At 37.2% G+C, this 14135-nt stretch overlaps 1 protein-coding gene across 1 annotated transcript in view; it reads left to right on the top strand.

Moving 5' to 3' along the window:
• Window positions 1-9601: 9601 nt before the first annotated feature.
• The window catches only part of LOC145772640 (uncharacterized), a 30729-nt gene continuing 26195 nt past the window's right edge, over window positions 9602-14135 (top strand). The window contains exon 1 of the mRNA XM_082584509.1: window positions 9602-9727. The gene's annotated coding sequence lies outside the window, so the exon portion shown is untranslated. The remainder of the gene's footprint in view (window positions 9728-14135) is intronic.

Raw genomic sequence — 14135 nt, 5'->3', positions numbered from 1 at the left:
AAAGGTACCCAAAAACTTATGGATGTGTGTGAGTCTTATGCCTTTACAGTAGACATGACATTATTTTTTATCAATGTTGGTTTATCAATGTCGCAATTTTATAGTTTCGACTTTTCTATGCATGCGGCTGTACAATACACAAATTAAATTTGTCAGACAAGTGAAATATTAGGAATACTGATTGATGATAGGCCTACTATTTACCATAGTCCGCCCCGTCAGCTGAGTGGTTACACGCCGGGCTCAAGATCACGCGTCGCTGGTTCGACTCTCGGGGTGTGCGCTTGAGCAACGCATTCAGAACTGCTTTCCATTCAGCTGCACCTAGTGAATGGAATAATTCTCTGGCAACTACCACTTATAATCGTTCAAGGTAATCCTTTGTTTTTAATAATTCAAACTAATAAAATTTAACGCCACATTTAACAAAGAATGGAGTAATCACTTCTAACTTGACATATCTTCAATCACTGACAAATAATCAGAACCTTAGTGTTCGAAGTGGTTCTGCTTACGATGGTGATTCTAGACTGGCGATAGAGGATGGTTCGGACACTTTTTTGAAATTTGGCGTAAACATTTTTTTAAACTTGTTTGAAGCTTAAATTTTATGTCAACTTATAGCTATGTCTTTCTTGAAAAAAAATGTGCACAGCATAGATTTCTCAAAAATTTGTTTTTTTTTACTAATTTTCCTAAAATGCTGACATCACTGAATTGTTCAAACCTACCCCAATGAGGGGGTAGTTTCGGACAAGGTATGGGGCTATCTCGGACAAACCAAAGTATGGTTGAAAATAGTCTTAAATAACATGTATTGTAGGGGAAGACGGGGCAAAGCGGGACATTTTTCGTAAAAACGTAATTTCAGCAACAGTGATGGTTGGATTTAGTTAATTTCTTTTTTAATCGAAAGCCTTAGTTGGTCAGCATATTTGGTTCGAAGATCAAGCGGAATCTTTTTACTGTTCTAGTACAAATCAAAAAAGATTTTTTTTTTTAAATGTCCCGCTTTGCCCCAGCCGTGGGGCAAAGCGGGACACTTCATTTTTGCATGATTTGGTACTGTTTAACCGCTTCTCTCAAAGACAACTTCTTGCTTTTCACATCTTCTATTGCATTCTTAATATTGATAGCTTATCCGTCCATTTACCTATTTCAGTTTTTCTATTATAGCGACGAACCATTGTCAGAATTAAATTGCGTAGGCCTACCGGTACAATATAAATGAATGCTGATAAGTATTTTACAATCTTGAAGGCTAAAAGAGTTATAAACAAAAATTCAATCAACAGAAGAACCACAGATACAATCTAGACTTCTAGAGTCTCATATTGCCCTAATGCACTGTCCCACTTTGCCCTAATAAAGCTGTCCCGCTTTGCCCCAAAGTATAGCCTTTAGAAAACAACATCTCTGCTGAAAGCTGTAAAGTTTTAGGTAAAAGTTGCTTTTGTTACCAACAAATACTGTCTCAATGTCTAAGATAAAAACCAAGCTACCAACAAATTCGCTTATGCTAACGAATGTGGTAGCTACTTTTCCATCTTTTTCTTATAACAAACCATGCCAAAACACATTTTGCTTCCTCACGACACGCGTTGTGCTCTGCCAGTCGCCATTTTTTCACAGCAAATACAGTTTATAGTTGCCTAACTAGTGCTTCCGTTAGAGGGAGCCAAAGAATACAAAACGTGAGAAATCGCGATGTCCCGCTTTGCCCCGTGTCCCGTTTTGCCTCGTCTTCCCCTACCAATAATATTTACAAAGAAATCCTGCAATTGTTTCATGTTGAAGGGAATAACAAAATATCAAAAAAATTACAGAAGGTCTATAATTTAGTCAGCGTGGTCCAACTACAGGCCCGCGGATAGAATTTTTGCGGCCCGCGAGCTTTCACAGTATTGATTTAATTTGTATTTATGTTACAGAAAGTAATTTTAATTAGAACAAGTAGATAGCATTTGGACAAAAAGTGTCAAAAATTTAATTCAAAGTTGTAGACAGCAGGGCCTATACTGTTTCAACCTATCAGGTCTCGTCAGTACAACTGGGCTTCTTAAAGGCTGATATGTACCTAGTGTTAAAGGCTGATATGTACCTTATGTACCTAAACTTCCTGTGCAATCTTGCTTTCCTTACAGACATGACAATGCACATGAATGTGTTAAACCTAAATTTGCAGGGGCAAAATGAAACCTCAGAGTGCTTCTGGAAATTAGTCAGCAAGGATAGATTTCCCAAACTGAAAATTTTTGCATTAAAAATGCACTCAATGTTTGGAAGCACATACATGTGTGAGAGTACATTTTCTAGAATTCAGCAAGTCAAGCCTAAAAACAGAAATCGAACGATAGACGAAACATTGGAAGATAGTCTCCGACTTGCTACCACTAACATTGAAATTGATGTAGAAACGATAGAATCAGAGAAACCTCGACCACAGGCATCTCACTGATAGAGCTTTGAAATAAATTTCAATTTGCTATTAATTTTAACAACTTCGATTTTTAACAACTTTAACAATTTTGATTACGCACCCACTATCATTTTATTGGAAATGGCCCGCATGTTGTCACGTTTTTGTAAAGTGGCCCGTAAGTTAAAAGTAGTTGGACCACGCTGGCTTAGATATTTTATGTCCGCGGTATCCCCATGGTCACGTGTAGCAAACAATGGCGGATTTCTACTAGTACAAAATGCTCTGCTAGAAAACTCTTTTGCTGTGAAGAACCTGCTATCTACAACATATATCCTTATATATAATATATACATATATACTACTTCTTAGATATATAACATATATACTACTCGGCGGCGTAGCCGAGTGGTGAGAACGTCTGCGCGACGTTCGAAAGGACGTGGATTCGACACCGCTCCAGAGCACGCGGCTGTGTCTCGGCAAAGACACTTAATGGCAAGCCAAAATAAGGGGAGCAGCTGACTCGAAGACTATACGTCACTTCGCTGCTTCCTGTCGTCTGTTGTATCGCATCTGTGATTGCAGTGTACTGTATGTTATCGCAATGGGCGCAAATAAAAACACGATTATTATTATTATTCTTCTTTAACAGATTGATCATGTTTGATCAGCTGTGATCTCCCTTATGAACTGCCTCCATTTTGTTCTGTCCTTTGTTTTTATTAGTGTTTCCGGTATGCTTTTTATTCCTGTAATTTGCTTGATATTGTCAAAATATTTATTTTTTTGTCGTCCTTTTGTTCGTTTGCCTTGCACCATCCCAGTCAACAATGAATTTTCCAACGAGGTAGAAAATGCCTTAAACACTATTAAAAACAAAAAATGTCCCGGATCTGATGATATACCCATCGAACTATTGAAATATATTGGAGAAAATGCAGTAAGAACAATTCATAAACTTTGTATCAGAATATGGGAAACCAACATTTGGCCAGATGATTGGGTAAAGTCAATATTTGTCCCATTACCAGAAAAAGGCGATATAACGGAATGCAGCAACCACCGAACAATTGCTTTAATTAGTCATGCCAGCAAGACTAAAGGTTAAAAGCTTTACTGCACAAACTTTTTTTATAAAAGCTTACAACGTTCAGTGAAAATATTACGTCTTTGAGAAAAAAATCTAAACTTCTAAATTTGAGCAACTGAAGTTCTTAAAGCAGTCCTAACGCAGCTGGCAACTTTCACCAATGGTGAAAGTTGGCGTGCAAACTGCGTGGCGATGTGAAAATTAAACCGGAAGTTGCTTGTCCGGAGTATCCCCTTGTTCGAACCATCCCCACCTTCCCCTAGTAGTCGCCCTTCCACTCATAACGGCTCAAGGAAACTGCCTTGAGTTTTGTGAATAGTATGTTTATTTCAAACGCTTTATTGAAGACTTTTTTTCTTTACATTGGCATTTCCTGAAAAGATAGTAGCCTAATTCCACAGTAAAAAAGAATAAGAATTTGTTAAAAATAAATTTTAAAACAGTTACCTCCAGGTTTAAAATTTAAATCAATAACAAATTATCACAGCAATTGAAGTTTTACTTTTAAAAATTTTCTAAATTTTCTCTGCTTCTAGCCTAATTGTCCTCATAACAGAATCGATTTTGATTGTGACAAAAATATTTGGATAAACATACACAAGAATATGTGAGCAAAATATTTTGCTTTTTATTTATTCATTTATTGTTTATTTGCATCAGACCAGTAAGTCCATATTTACTACCACACATGAAAAAAAAACAAAATAAACAACACAAGTAGGCCTATTAAACACAATAATCCAGTTAACAGATAATGCTGCTGCGTAGAATGTCAACAAGTAAACTGGGAATGGCGCCATATGACGATTGGAACGATTTGACAAAAGCGTCAGAATTGCAAAGAGCATTGATGTAACCACATTTTGAAGATTGACATTTAGGCTACATAAAAAAGTGTAAACAGATTTGCGAAGTAGCCTGCTGAATCAAATGTCAAGATATTTTGTTCAATTTGAATATTGCGGGCACTAACAGCATAAAACCGGTGGGATCAAAAACTTTTTGCTCGAACGTAATAAAATAACTATTTCGATTTGTGATTTATGTGTTTTTAATACTGCTAGTAGTTGCAGTGAAACCATCTAAAATTCCTCTATTAAAGAAGTTTATTACGCTAAAACGCAGCTAGGTTGTTTTAAAGACAGAAACTGCAAACTGAAATCAGACTGAAAATAAACACCAGTAAAAACGACACAGGAACTTAAGGCAACGTAACAAAGCAATCAGCAACAACGTAAATTACAATGCAACTTAAAGCAATAACATGTCGTTTACCCCTTCCATAGATTATATCAATAGGGATCAACATAAAATCAATGGCGCTAATATTAATACATTTAATTAATTTACAAATCTGTTTGGCGGTCGCCTTGAACGTGATGAGCGCGGGGCATGGGGCGCTCCCTGGAATCAGTCGGTACATGAATTTCCGATGACGGGGCAGGTGTATCTTCATTGACAGGCTCAGTATTAGTTGTTATTTGTTTGGGAAATTCCACAGGTGGATTGTTTATCCCTTCGTTTGGACTCCCGGATCCGGCAAACTAAGAGTCGACTCGTCAAGGCTACCACGAGCAGTTGGAGCGATGTCACGAATTGACACTGTGGTTTCGCGTCCGTTGGCGAAACGAACGTGCGCGTAGTTCGGAGTTGCATGAGTCATTTGCACTTCTTCGACAAGCGGTTGATACTTGCTAGCACAAACGTGTCGTTTCAATAAAACCTTTTGAGGACATTTAACCCAAGTAGGTATGAAAAGACCTAGACTTGAACGACGCTGAAAATCAAAAAATCGCTCGTGTGGCGTCACGTTTGTTGCAGTACATAATAAAGAGCGCATAGAATGTAAAACATCAGGTAGAACACACTCCTATTTAGAAATAGGAAGATCTCGAGTTTTCAAAGAAAGTTTTACAGAAGTCCAAATTACGTCGTTGTATCTTTCGCACTGGCCATTAGCCCGTGGATTGTATATAGAGGTTTTGTGATTTTCTTGAGTGACCACAGGAGGTTGTGCTCACAATGGCGAACGACTCGGCTCAATTAAACCTTCCTTACAAAGTCGCTGCACCTCTGAAGAGATAAAACTTTTATCGGCTTGAGAATACTTTCTAGGCTTTGTAGCAATCGGATGGCACTCCTTCCTTAAGTGTTTGAAAAGCTGTATTGAAGTAGACGTTTTAATAGCTTCTAATGCTCCGATCTGTAACGTTGGCATGGGCCTCCAAATTGAATATTCACGCTTTTGTGCTGTTTCATAAAAGTTTGTCCGATAATTAGGTCGGTGAGCAAATTTTTCAAAACAGTGACTCCTACATGATCATACTGTTGTCCAAAAAGCGCAACTTTTAAATTACAGATTCCTAAACTTTGCGATGAACATCCTTTCACGGCTAAATCAATGTGGCCATCACTTTCTTCAAGATTTAATTTTAGACGCTTTCATAACGGTCGCTCATGTGACAAAGGGTAGAGCCAGTGTCAATGAGAGCATTGGCTTGAACTCCGTTAAATGTAACAGGGACGTTGACCTTTGCGTGGGTGTTGAAAGATTCGGTTGTCATATTCATAATGATATCTCGTGGAATAGAAGCAGATGAATAAATAGGTTTTCGATATACCCTGGAAAGACGACAAACTTTTGAGAAATGACCTTTTTTAGAACATTTGAAACAAATAACTTCACGAGCAGGGCAATATCTTCTACTATGTCGCCTATTTCCGCAATAGTTACACTTTTCAACCAACGCGGCGTTAACATCTGAGCTTTCTTCCTTATCTGAAGAATCTTCAATTTTAAAGGTAGGACGTGTTTCAAAAGCTGTTGCGCCACAATCAAGTGAAGACGGAGTCTGGCTCGCAGTCATTTCGAAACGATTGCAAAACGTTTGGGCATCATCTAAGGACAGGGCCTGATTAAGGCTCACGGGGGCCTGAGGCACAACTAAGTTTAGGGGGCCCCTATTGGCAATCGCTTTCGATGCAAAGCAGGAGTGCTCAACTGTTACTGCAAAATCATTACACAATTTGAAATTGTTACTCAAAAATAACAAGTGTGCACACACTGGCACAACAACTTTCACTACCTACGCCTACGGTAGGGGAAAGTGCTATAAAGTGGACCGGCTGATAATTTGGACCACTGCTGTTTTTTCAATGACTGAAGTAAATAATTTCATGGTTTGTGAACAGCTTGAATTAACCTTTCTTACCGACCTAGTTTTTACTATTTCAGATTCAAAGGATTGAGCTGGTTCTTTGTTGTTACTAGAGGTTTTGTGTTTTAGGGGTCTGCGATGTTATTTTGCTGGTCTAAACTATTGAGAATTTTTCAAATATTGCTACAGTTACAAAAGATTATACAAAAGTAATCTGCAGGAGAGGCATTACTAATGACTATCTGCGAAAATCTTGAAGAAATGTCCACTGTTTAATTCTAAATGACACCAAGCAACATAAGATTATGCTAACTGTAATATGGACCACATAACTGTTTGGTAATATGGACCAGTGATCCAGGTTATGGTCAATTGGTAGAAATTTGTTTCTCAGTAATGAAGACAGGCATAGAAATGAAGTTCCATGAGATTTATGCATTTTTTTCAAACTTTCTAGAGTGCATCATAAAATATATTTGTAACTTGCTTTCTTATAGTGATAAAAGCTACTACCAGTAATTTGCATAATCACTTTGATATAATAAACAATTTGATTAAGTTCTGACGACATGTCTAAGCATGGAAATTGGAGTCAAAATGGATTTAAAAAAGCAGGAAGTTACCTGATTAACCCTCTTGTATTTGATGAAAGTGATTTTCACTCAGCTGAAGTTACTGACAAGCCTCATGAAGTTGACACCTCTCCAAACAATGTATCACTACTGATAATTGATGATCAAGATATGTCTACTCAAGATGCAATTTCTCGAAACATTTCACCTTTGTCACAAGATGTGGTAAACACTTAGAAAGTGGCAAAAAAATTCTATCAGGTCAACAGAATTAAATGCTGGAACTTTAGCTGATGCACCGTATAAAGCAATCTCACAAGCACCAGGACCATCGTCATTGAGTGTTAAGAACTTACAACCTTGTACAGTTAGCATTTCATGCACGGTATCTGTCGAGGACATAAGCCTACTTCCAAAACAAGTTACGAAGGGAATAAAACGTAGAAAAACTACAAAGGCTACTGTGCTGACAGGTACGCCACACAAACATAAAATCAAGTTCACAGAAAAAGCTAAACCAGCAAAACAAGTGAGAAAAGGCTTAACCTTTAAGTTTTCAAAAAAGAGAGTTATTCCAAGCAATGCTGCTTCTGCATGCACTTGTCTTGTGTGTGACGAGTCCACTGATGAGGATTGGATTCAGTGTTGTACTTGTCAGTGCAAGAAATTGGCCCGTAAAAGTTGTGCTGATATATCAAATGCTCATTTTTACTATTGTGACAACTGTGCCAACGATCAATGATTTGCAACTTGTTTGATTATCATGACCGTTTCAGACTATTTTTATTTATTGAGTGCTTGTGTTCTATTTCATGCCTTTGAAGTTTGACTTCCTTGATATATTTACTTTCACATGACAACGGTCCATATTACAGTATGGTGGTCCATATTATGAAACAGGGTGGTCCATTTTAGAAACTGAGTTGATAATATGGACCACTATATAAAAAAATAATAATGTAGTTTTCTTTGTTTGTGTTACGTTTTTTTGATTGGAATTGTTTTTGCAAACCAACTGGCCTGTAACTAATCAAATAAAGTTAGTTGCACCCCAATGTTGTGGATCTTTTTAAAAATATTAAGATTTTTCATTAGGTGGTCCAAATTATAGTACTTTCCCTACTAATGTAAAAAAAAATGGGGGCCCCGAAAGCCAAGGGGCCTGAGGCCTGTGCCTCATGGTAATCGGGCCCTGTCTAAGGATCGAGCTTCATCAAAAGTTGTTTGTGGCGAAGCATTTTTGTCCTCTAGCAAGCGTTGTTTAATGTGATTTGACGAAATCCCAGCGATAAACGAGTCATGTATAGCTTCCTCTTTATGCGCAACTGCCTATACGGCCCGAGAGTCACAGGAGAGGCTCAATCGCTTTAAGGTCTGCATGTACTCGTCTAGTGATTCATCTGGCTTCTGCTTCCTAGTTTTTAAAACAAATCGAGAAAACATGGGTTTAGAAACCTTTTCAAAAAGGCGCTTCAGCTGTTCGATGGCTTCATCATAATTTGTTGTCTCACACACCAGTTCATATATTGAAGCGTGTATATGATTTATAAGCAAATTCAACTTGTCTTCAGCTGAAACTTCTCCGAGCTTTTCTACATAAATTGTAAAAGACTTGTACCAATGCACCCATTGTCGTTTAGCGTCTTTACTTTGCGGGTCCGCAGCTAAGAGTCTAGGGCGCAAGTCTTTCAGATCCATACTTTATTAGCGTAATAAAATGTAGTGAAACCATCTACAATTCCTCTATTAAAGAAGTTTATTACGCTAAAATGCAGCTAGGTTGTTCTAAAGACAGAAACTGCGAACTGGAATCAGACTGAAAATAAACACCAGTAAAAGCGACAAAGGAACTTAAGGCAACGTAACAAAGCAATCAGCAACAAAGCAATCAGCAACAACGTAAATTACAATGCAACTTAAAGCAATAACATGTCAGTAGTGTATGACATTTTTGAAAGCAAACCAAGCATCTGGAGTTAGAAAAATATACGCCCTTAGCCACAAAGGCTCAAACAATGGTCAAGAAAAATTGAACTACAGTAGGTTGATGATTCGATTTCATTGGTTCAGAATCAATAACAAAGAAACTTATTGGTGTTTCAATGGTTTAAAGACCCGTTTCTGAGTCGGTAGATGTGAGTTTAATATTCTGCCTGCTAAAACCAAACAGCTATTTTAAAATAACACTAAGTTTAAATGTTGCTTGGAGCTGAGCATAAAATATAAACTTTTTTTTATTACATTATTGCAAATAAATTTAAGAACAATGAATTTCAGTAAAAATAGGCAATTACGTAATTGTAAAACAGAAATTAATCATATGAAATGCAACAGAACGTACAACTTTTTTTTTTTTTTTATAAGATTGTAACCAAACACTTGAGCTAGATACAATGACGTTGGAACATTCACTTGTTCTGACAATGGACGATTGTTCTATTCAAACAGAAGCCAACCGGTCAGGATAATCTGCAATGATGGACAGGTAATTACTATGAAGTAACTAATAGTCTTCCAAGTGCAGCAAATATATTTAGACTCAAGGTGATCAGTGAATTGATGTGATAAAGCGTTTGAAACGACCTTAGGCCTATACATTCAGTCGAGACACCCTAATGTTACAATGATACTTCTCCACCTGCGCATGGTTTCTTTGAGGTTTCGCGCTTGAACAACTTTCTTGCGTTGAAAATCGAGGAACTTTTGTGTTTGCCATTGGTTTGTAGAAGTTTTGTAAGTACATCTGGACCAGAGATATCTAGACACCGGGATGCGAAACTCGTTTTAGCTGCATACAATCGTAGGGCTGGAGGTGGAAAAATAATATATCGAAAATTACTCTCTAATGCGAACAAACTAGATTCATAACCTTTAATAGAAGCACTATGCTAAAGCTGACATGAGAAACTAAAACCAGAATACTAAGAAATATGATATCCGGAGTTTTTATTTATAACTAAAGCATGATTAATGTACACATGCAAATTAAAGATGAGACAAGAACGATACTGTAGACTGCAAACTACTAGGAAATAAGATGGTTTTATTCTAAGACAGGGATTACCAAACTTTTTTCTCTGAAGGCGGATTGCTGCGAGATTAACAGCTGCGGGCCGGATGCAAATTGTGAAAAGATATACAACTATTTAGAACCTCCATTGACTTGAATTGAGCACAATAAATAACAAAGTCAGCGGTGGAATAGCAAAGTTGTGATGAAAATCGAAAGGTTGCTAGAAAGTAATCCCCTGCTGTGACACACTACAGGGCATCTCGCTGTTGAAAAAACATTTCGTCTTTCCACATTTGGCTTAGGCTGTCCCCATTTGTGGTGGCCTAATGATAAAAACAGAAAACCAACATGTAGACTGCCTGGTGGTGCTGCCGTGTAGCTCAACAGCAACGTCAGTCCTTTACAAAAGTTTGGTAACTTTTTTCCTTAACAGTTGTAGTGCAGCTGTTATTTTCGCAGCAAGTGGCTGGCCGGATGAAATCAGTTCGCGGGCCGGTTCCGGCCCGCGGGCCGTAGTTTGGTGACCCTTGTTCTAGGATATAAGCTCTCCGCAAGAACAATCATTTTAAACTAAACAAGTTTTCTCAAAACTAGCACATCAATTAGGATTGTAGAATCCCCTTGTGAACTCTACAGGGCAGCAGAAAGTTTGTCTGAAACTACGAGGAGCTAACTAAGCCATCGTTGATATGCGGGGGCTGACAAACAAAAAGCCAGTGGCATAGAAGTGATAACAACAAGGCAACACAGCACGTAGAGGATAAAATACGGGACTGAGGTTGCCGTACAGTAGGCTACAACACTGCGGACTACGATTTCTATAATATTGTAGTTTGGGCCTTTCAGACTAAGCAAGCTTATTTGTAGAAGCCGAATATAAATCTTTTTTAATTGCGACTTCAGTAGATTCAAATTGCACGCCATGCTTATAAAATGACAACAACGTTCAGTAAGACACCTCAAAATACTACCTGTGTAGTTGTTACGGACCATTTTCATATCAAACGTCATATAAAATTGTTCCGATCTACTGAATCTTAGCGTATTACGTAATGGGATATTTCTAAAAAATGAGCAGATTGCAGAATCGTTTGCAAGACCTGTAAAACATTGCAGCTGCAGCATAACATTACATCATCGTTAAATCTTTAATTACTTGAACAGGTGTAAGCCAAACTTGAACAAGCGTAAGCCAAACTTGAACAGGTGTAAGCCAAACTTGAACAGGTGCTTAAATGACTTATCATTGCTTATCACTATTACGTCACAGTAACTGCTTACGTGCGTTTGAAATATCGTAATTTATTCTCGTCATTTTAAAATTGTTGCTTGAACAAGTTGGTCGTATAAAATTTAACTGTTTTGCTTAGTGTTTGCCAGCTGGACAAAATTTCCGTCTTTTATCCAAGTAATTTGCATTGTAGTGACAAGTTTAGTGGTGTATCGCGTTTCACCCAATTTCGACAGCCAGTGGCTATTTTTACAGAAATACAATTCTCAAATAGACGTTTCCAGAAGAGTGTTTTGTTCGGTCATTACATACAGACGAACGGATCCGAGAATCTTATGTTACAATTTTCCCACGAAGAGATTATGGTTTACCGCTGTGACCATTAGTTTCAAAAGTAATGTTGGCTTTATAGATGGCTAATAAGCTGTTAATCGTTTTTCATTTCACAGTCTTTCTTTCTGTTAATCGCTTTTCATTTCATCGTTTTTCATTTTTCACAGTCTCTCTCTGTTTTTACTATCGTTTTTCATTTTATGCATTGATTGTAAATTTGTAAAGTGAAAATGTTTTATACAAATCATAATTCGATTCGATTGATTCAATGAATCTTTACTGACTGAATTCAGAATAATGTACATAATTACTAAAATAAATGGGTTAGCAAAGCAGCTGGTGGTAACAATAAAAATAATTTCCTTCATGTGCTTTTTGCAAACACGTTGCAGAGATTCATAGTCGGCTGAAAAATTCATAAAAGTTTATTATTTCGATTTGTTGATCGGATGACGTGCAGACTTCAGTAACATAACCAAGTGCAGGCTGAATCACTGTTTACTTCTTCGTCGTATGAGCTGTTCTTCAGGACTATATGTTTTCTTGAGCACATACAATAATGAGATGAATTTTAATATTTTTGTTTGTCCTAGGAAAGTTGACAGACAAAAAAAAACACAATTAAGTTATAATCATTTCCTGTTAGCTACAAGGTAGATTTATCACGTAGGCTTTCTTGTGAATATATTTTCCAAGTGAGAATAATATCTATTAAGCATGCTGCTATTTTGCACATATAACAAAATTTTGATGCATTAAAGCTATTGTCAGATTGGTAAACGATTAAGATTAAGTCAGTCAAAGAGGAAAAAAAATCTTTTGCGTCCACTTTCTGCCATGTCTTTTATGTCTTCGTCAAAAGCATAACCTCTCGCTACAAATACATCGATTAAGAAAGTGCGTAAATTCCTATGCATTAAGAACAGTTTACTATGCTTTAGTACAGGGCTTCCCAAACTAAACAAATTTAGTTTGTCCCTCCAAAGAGAAAACATTAGCCTAATATTTTGCATTGAAATCTAAAATTGATGCTTTCATTAAAAAATTGAACATCTGGAAACCAAAATTTCAAAATGATTTATCTGAAATGTTCTCACTTTCCCTACCGTTCCAACCTAAACGCCTTGACACCTGCATTAACAAACATTGAGCCACGGCTGAACTTGTTTTGATTACACTGAATAAATGTGTTTGCTTTTTTGTTTTGTTTCCTGTAGGCTGCCCATAAGCTTCGTTGTTATGGTCTGAAATAAATAAAAACAAAGTGAACTGAGTGCCGGTAAATTGTTTTTGGTTTTCGCTAGATTTAAGCTTTTCAATAAATATCACAAATGTATATTTCGCACTGTTTGTCGTTTCAATCGTAAGGGGCTGCGTAACATTTTAGGATATTAAAAGAGTAAAAAAGTTTGGGAAGCCCTGCTTTAGTACACTCCCACCTAATGTATGGTATTATCTGTTGGGATCGTGCTTCTAAAGCGGAACTGTATCCTATAAATTTGGTACACCAGTAGGGTAGCCAGGAATTTTGAAAGGGGGGGGGGAGGGTTGACGACCCAGCGGCGGGGGGTCTGGCGGGCCTCCCTCAGAAAACTTTGAAAAATTACTTTGAATTTGGTGCATTCTGAAAGCATTTTCGACAAATTTGTGGGTATGAATATTTCTGTAAAATGGTGCTGTCCGGTGGCATAGCAAAAGGATAAGATCATGTTTTCTTCGACATTTTTCGGAAATAAAGCAAAGTCTCTATGTTTTCTTGTTATGTTGCTAATTCCTGGCTGAGATGTTTGAAGGTTTGGTATTGGCAAAACTCGCTCGTTTAATGCAATTTTGTATAAAATTAGGCAATTTTTTTTTAGACTGAAAGCATCGTTTTCAATATGGTGACGTCACACGCATGCCAAAGGGGAGGTTGTAACCCCCAAAACCCCCCCTTGGCTACGCAACTGTGGTACACAATCGCATCATTCGCTGTTTAAGCTTCACCAAGATGGACAGAATTCCCACTAAATCTCTTTTCAATAAAAGCAACTTGTTACAAGTCGAAGACATGTTTTTAATGGAAGTATGTAAGTTTGTTTATAAAAGCAATAAAGGACATCCACCAACAATTTTTTTTGAGTACTTTCGTCTTATTAATGAGACTCATAACTATAATACCAAAGGTGCTGAGAAAGATATACTTTTTAAACCAAGAATGCGTACAAAGCTCAATTAAATTTATTGGAACAAACATATGGAACAAATTACCGGAACAACTAAGAAAAGTTCAAACAATTAGTATGTTTTCTAAAAAATTAAAACTGCTCTTAATGC

The sequence above is a fragment of the Aplidium turbinatum genome, chromosome 6 (assembly GCF_918807975.1).
Source record: "Aplidium turbinatum chromosome 6, kaAplTurb1.1, whole genome shotgun sequence".
Classification (NCBI taxonomy): domain Eukaryota; kingdom Metazoa; phylum Chordata; class Ascidiacea; order Aplousobranchia; family Polyclinidae; genus Aplidium; species Aplidium turbinatum.
Note: the sequence above shows the minus strand (reverse complement) of the source record. Positions and strands in the feature narration are given on the sequence as shown.